The following is a 4984-nucleotide window of genomic DNA, read 5'->3' as shown; positions in this document are numbered from 1 at the left end:
ATTGTATGGAAGGTATATATATATATATATATATATATATATATATATATATATGTAGGCGTGCATATATATAAAGTATATGTGCACAGTAGTTTAAGGTGAATATTGATGTTAATTTATTATTATAATTTAGCATTTGTGATTTTATTATTAAAATATTATATTGTTACCTTATTAACTTTCAAAGTCAAACGTGTTATAGGTTTTGTGGACTAGAATGAATAGGTCTGTTAGTTATGTTAGATTAGAATTAGGTTTTATATATTATTTATTTATATAGTTAAGTGCTGGGTGGGTAAAGGAGAAACGAAACAGAAAAAAAAAAAAAGAAAAAAGAAAAAAGAACAGAGCGGCGGCAAGACCCAGAAAGGAAAAGAGGAGAAAAGAAAGAGAGGAAGAAAGAAGGAGAAAGAAAAGAGAAATCGGCAAAGAACGGTATAAAGTTTTGACCCGAAACTCTAAGGCAAGTCCTTGTTCAATTCATTCTCTTAGATTTCTTGATCGGTTCATCTCTAGAATGATGTTAGGATTTAATTGTAAACATGAATCAACAGAGAGTATGAAATTATATGGGTATATATATATGTGTGTGTATATATATATATATTCATGAGCATAGTTATTATTTTCTGAAATTTAGATGTACCTATGCATGATTGAGTGCTTTAAATTTTGTTTACCAAGCTTAGTATGAATTTTAGAGATCATTCTGGACATAGTGTTTTAAATCTATTTTACCAAGCTTAGGATGGAGGAGCCGACTCATGCTGGGAGTTGGGTTCTTTGGGGCTTACGAAATTCCTCTGACCATACTGAAGTGGGTTAGTTGAGGTTGTGAAATCACGTGACCACAGAGGGTATCCGTGGTGAACTGGGCATCTACTGGTTGTGTAATTGTATTATATCGTGTGAGTAATTTAATATCAAGCTATGGTAGCATTTACAGTTTGTGTAATTATATTATAGCATGTGGGCAATTTAATATCAAGCTAAGGTAGCACCTACAGGTTGGGTAATTTAGCATGTTGACATTTTATTATCATGTTGTGGTTAGTTATAAGATTGTCCTAGCTTGATTATTTTTTTTTTGTTTTTAGTCACTTTTATGTTTACTATTGTGGATTATTTGATAGTAAGTATGGTAATTTTTATTCTTTTGTTCTCTTTGCACATTGAGGACATTGTGCCGTTTAAGTTTGGGACTAATGTGTGTTCTTTGCATTTAATTCAAGATTTTGAGCATTACTTGTGTATTTGAGGGATTTTTTATGATTGGTCCATGACTAGGTATGATTTTGATGTTTTGAGGACTATATTACTTAGAATTTAAAAATTGCTTGACTTAAGAGTCCAATACTTCTTGTATGCCTTGTGGATGCCATTTAGGAGTAAATTTTTTGAAAGATTGATATCTTGCTTGTACTTGTGGTCCACATCATCTTGATCTTGTGATTGTTTTGAGATTCACTCTAGGATTCTACACTAGCACAGACACGCACTAGCATTCATTTGTGGGGTACATGATTTGTTGACTATTGATTTGATTATATCCCAATTGAGCTAGTAGTGCATTAAAAGCTTTCATTCTTGATAAAGGTGGATAATAACCCCTTTTCACTAAGTAGTTGGGATTCTAACCTCATCAAGCACTGAATTTCTCGCGCCGAAAGGTGGGGGCCCAAACTTTAAGTTAATAACTTGATAAAAATAAGGTTGTTGCAAAAGCAAATAAAAAAGTGAGGACTTCTCCCAAAAGGTGAGAAGTGGGAAATGATTAGATGGAGGTTGTTTTGATTTGTAGCCTAATTGATTTGAGCTTGTAAGTCCTTAGGAGTGTTTAAATACCTAATGCCATAAAGTTGTCTGGTTTGGGAGTCATTGCCCTAACGCTCGACCTCATGGATCGATAAAAAGTTTAATAGATCAACACATTGCATTATGCCTCCATCTTTGATCCTTAGGGCTAGTACAAAAAAAATAAAAAATAAAAATAAAAATTGAGTGGAAAGAATAAGTGCACCTAGTTGAATAAAACTTTAATAAAAGGTCCATTCTTTATCTTGATGATTGGTACTAGATTTGTGTGCTAGCTTGAGGCCGGATGTGATCATTTCTTTAGTTGGTTTAGATAGCAACATATTTGATACCGGTTCACTTAAAAGATTCTAGAGTTGTTTTGATTTGCATGATCATTGTCTTGATGTGTGAAGGACCATACTTGCTTGCTTGATGTTGAAATTTTAGGAGATTGCTTAGAAATGGTTGAAAAATTGCATACTTGAGGTAATTTTCTCCCAATGTTTGTTTGAAATATTGGTCCCTCTTTAGTGAGAAAGAGATTAATATTTGTGGGTATCATTTCTGGAAACACTTACGAGACTTCACTCATCCACTAGGGGTAACCTAGGGGTTTAAAAGACTTGTTGCATACGCTAAATGCAATCGTGTTCCCTAAAAAAGTGGCATTATTGCTTTATAGTTCGTAGTTGTATAGTTGTTCATTTCTTTATTTCCTTCGTAGTTCATTACTAGGGACTAGCAATATTTAAGTTTGGGGATGTGATAAGTGCTGAAAAGTGCGCATTTAAACTCCTTAATCTTAAATGTTCTAGGACCTATTTCTATCTTATTTTTTCATTTTAGTCTAATTTCATGTTATTTCCCTTTTCAGGCACTTATACCCAAAATAAGTCAATTCAACTGAATTAGAGCATTAAAAGAAGCAATCTCAAGCTTAGTGAGAGAAAGGAGCAAAGTGGAAGCAAAGTGGTGAAGAGGCCTTCTCTTATCGATTGAACCAAGCTATGATTGATCACACTGTGATCATTCCAACCATGCCATGATAGATCGAGCCTTTTGTTCTTATCTTCAGGAGCTATTCGATTGATCCAACCTTTCATTCGAATCGATCCTTTTGATCTTATCCTCACCTACCACTTTTGTCCTTTTTCAAAAATATCTCAGCCTTGTCCTTATCCAAAAGGTGCGCCAACATAGTTCGATCGATCCAAACAACCTTGTGACTGATCAAACTGCCACAAGTGTGTGAAAAATAGAGTTCTAGCCAAATTAAAGGTGTGCTCATGGTGCAATCATTTGGAGGTCCTAGTGCACGAGGTCTGACCATTGAGTGTAACATTTGAGCTACCTATATAAGGATTTTGGGCTATTTTTAGAAAGAGGTTGGATTAGAGATAGAGGCTTGGCTAGAGATTAGAGAGAGCAACATACAATTTAAGGAAAGTTATTCCACTCTTTTAGGGTTTCTACTAAGAGCACAAGAGGAGGATGATGACTTCTTCCATGGAGATAGCCCTTGAGGGTTGGATGACAACATCAATGAATGGCTAAACCATTCTTTTAGGGATAGAGATAGCCCGAAGCATGCCTCCCAGATGTAATTCTTGTCTTGACATCTTATATATATGAATCTTGTTTTTACAATGATTTGTATAGTTTAATACTTCCAATTGATCATTTAATTCTATCCATATGTCTATGTATGCTAGAATGAATATTCATGTGTTTATCTCTAGATTTTGTGACATTGATGCATGTCTATGTGTTTTAATACTATGAATCTAGTAATGGTCAAGGCATGGTGGTTAAATAGATAACTCTTATGGTTTATTTAATGGTTCATACTTATTTCTTGATGGATTGTACCACTTCTTTAGTTTAATTAGTTTAATTTTCATGTCACTAGCTTAGTTGTAGTGTAATTGCCTTACTTTCTTAGATAGATGGACAATCCATGCTTGTTGTTTGATATTCCATGCTTATGAATGCAAGTAGTATATTTCTCCAATTTAATGAGTGTGTATTAATTTTGGACTTATGGAAGGATTAATGGCTTAATTTGATATGTTGTGCTATTCATTAGATTAGCTAGACAATGTATGCTTACTTGGCCATCCATCCTTGATAATTCAATTAATGGCATATGCTTTCATTTACAACACACAATCTCCCTAATTTATCAAATATTGAATGTCTAGGAAGGTAATGCTTAGTAGTAAACTCTATGACCCAAGACTCCTCTCTCATATTCTCTACACCTCATTTGTTTTAGTTGTTTTATATTACATTTATTTAGTCTAAATTGTAGTATAATTCAACCAATAAACCATCTTTTGATCATTCGACATAATAATTTGCCATTAATTCCAAAGTGCCGTTCATTTCCCTTAGGATGAGCCTTACTTACTTTAGTTACATTAATAGTTAATAGTGGTAGTGGCATTCTACAAATTCAAACTTGGCCACATTTCATTTCACATTTAACCATGATTTTGTGCAACTAGGGTTTGACAAGCGCTCCAAGTTCTGGCATCGTTGCCGGGGATGTGGTAATGCCGTATTTTGGAACCAATTAGGAATTAATACTCTTTTGATCTTGTCTTTATTTTATTTTATTTTGGTTACTTATTGTGTTTGTTCTTGATTGGCTAGGTACATTGAGCCAAAGGAAGTGAAGCAAAAGGAGCAAGCCAAGCTAAGCAAAGCAAAAGCATAAAAAGCTAAGAATCTAAAAATTTGCAAAGCAAAGCAAGGCAAAGAAAATTTGAAAAGAATTTGAAGTTGCTCAAGGACCCTTTGTGAGTTTTTCTAACTCTTTTTCTAGTTAAATCATTGGCTCGCGTGGTGGCATGTTTTAATTTCTTAGATAAATCATGAGCCTGCGTGGAGGCAATTTATTTGTTCTTGTATATTGTTAAAAGCATTGGAGTATGGGATCAATATATGTGGAGGTTTGTTGATTGATTTGTTACAGAGGAGAAGTACTTGTTACATGCTTATTGCTTATTTTGATTGTGCATGCATGGTCGTAGATCATTGAATCCTACTCTTGTCTCGCTTAATTTGAATCTTGAATCCATTATTCGTAATCCTAGGGGAAGGGGTCATTTTAGTGACTCCATTTCATCAATGGAGGAACATAATGAGGACCACGTAGAGGACCTTGGTCACATCGACCAACAAG

The 4984-nt window shown here is 34.1% G+C and overlaps 1 long non-coding RNA gene across 1 annotated transcript; it reads left to right on the top strand.

Annotated features, from left to right (window-relative positions):
- The first annotated feature begins 282 nt into the window (after positions 1–282).
- Positions 283–4760, top strand: LOC132299334 (uncharacterized). The gene is made up of 3 exons (XR_009480075.1): positions 283–435; positions 2672–3397; positions 4453–4760. It is a non-coding gene; the product is annotated as an uncharacterized LOC132299334 (long non-coding RNA).
- The last annotated feature ends 224 nt before the right edge of the window (positions 4761–4984 follow it).

Source organism: Cornus florida, unplaced genomic scaffold (assembly GCF_030987335.1).
Source record: "Cornus florida cultivar Cherokee Brave unplaced genomic scaffold, ASM3098733v1 CherokeeBrave_3.0.0_Hap2_Chr01, whole genome shotgun sequence".
NCBI lineage: Eukaryota > Viridiplantae > Streptophyta > Magnoliopsida > Cornales > Cornaceae > Cornus > Cornus florida.
The sequence above is the reverse complement of the archived record's forward strand: the minus strand, read 5'-3'. Positions and strand labels throughout refer to the sequence as shown.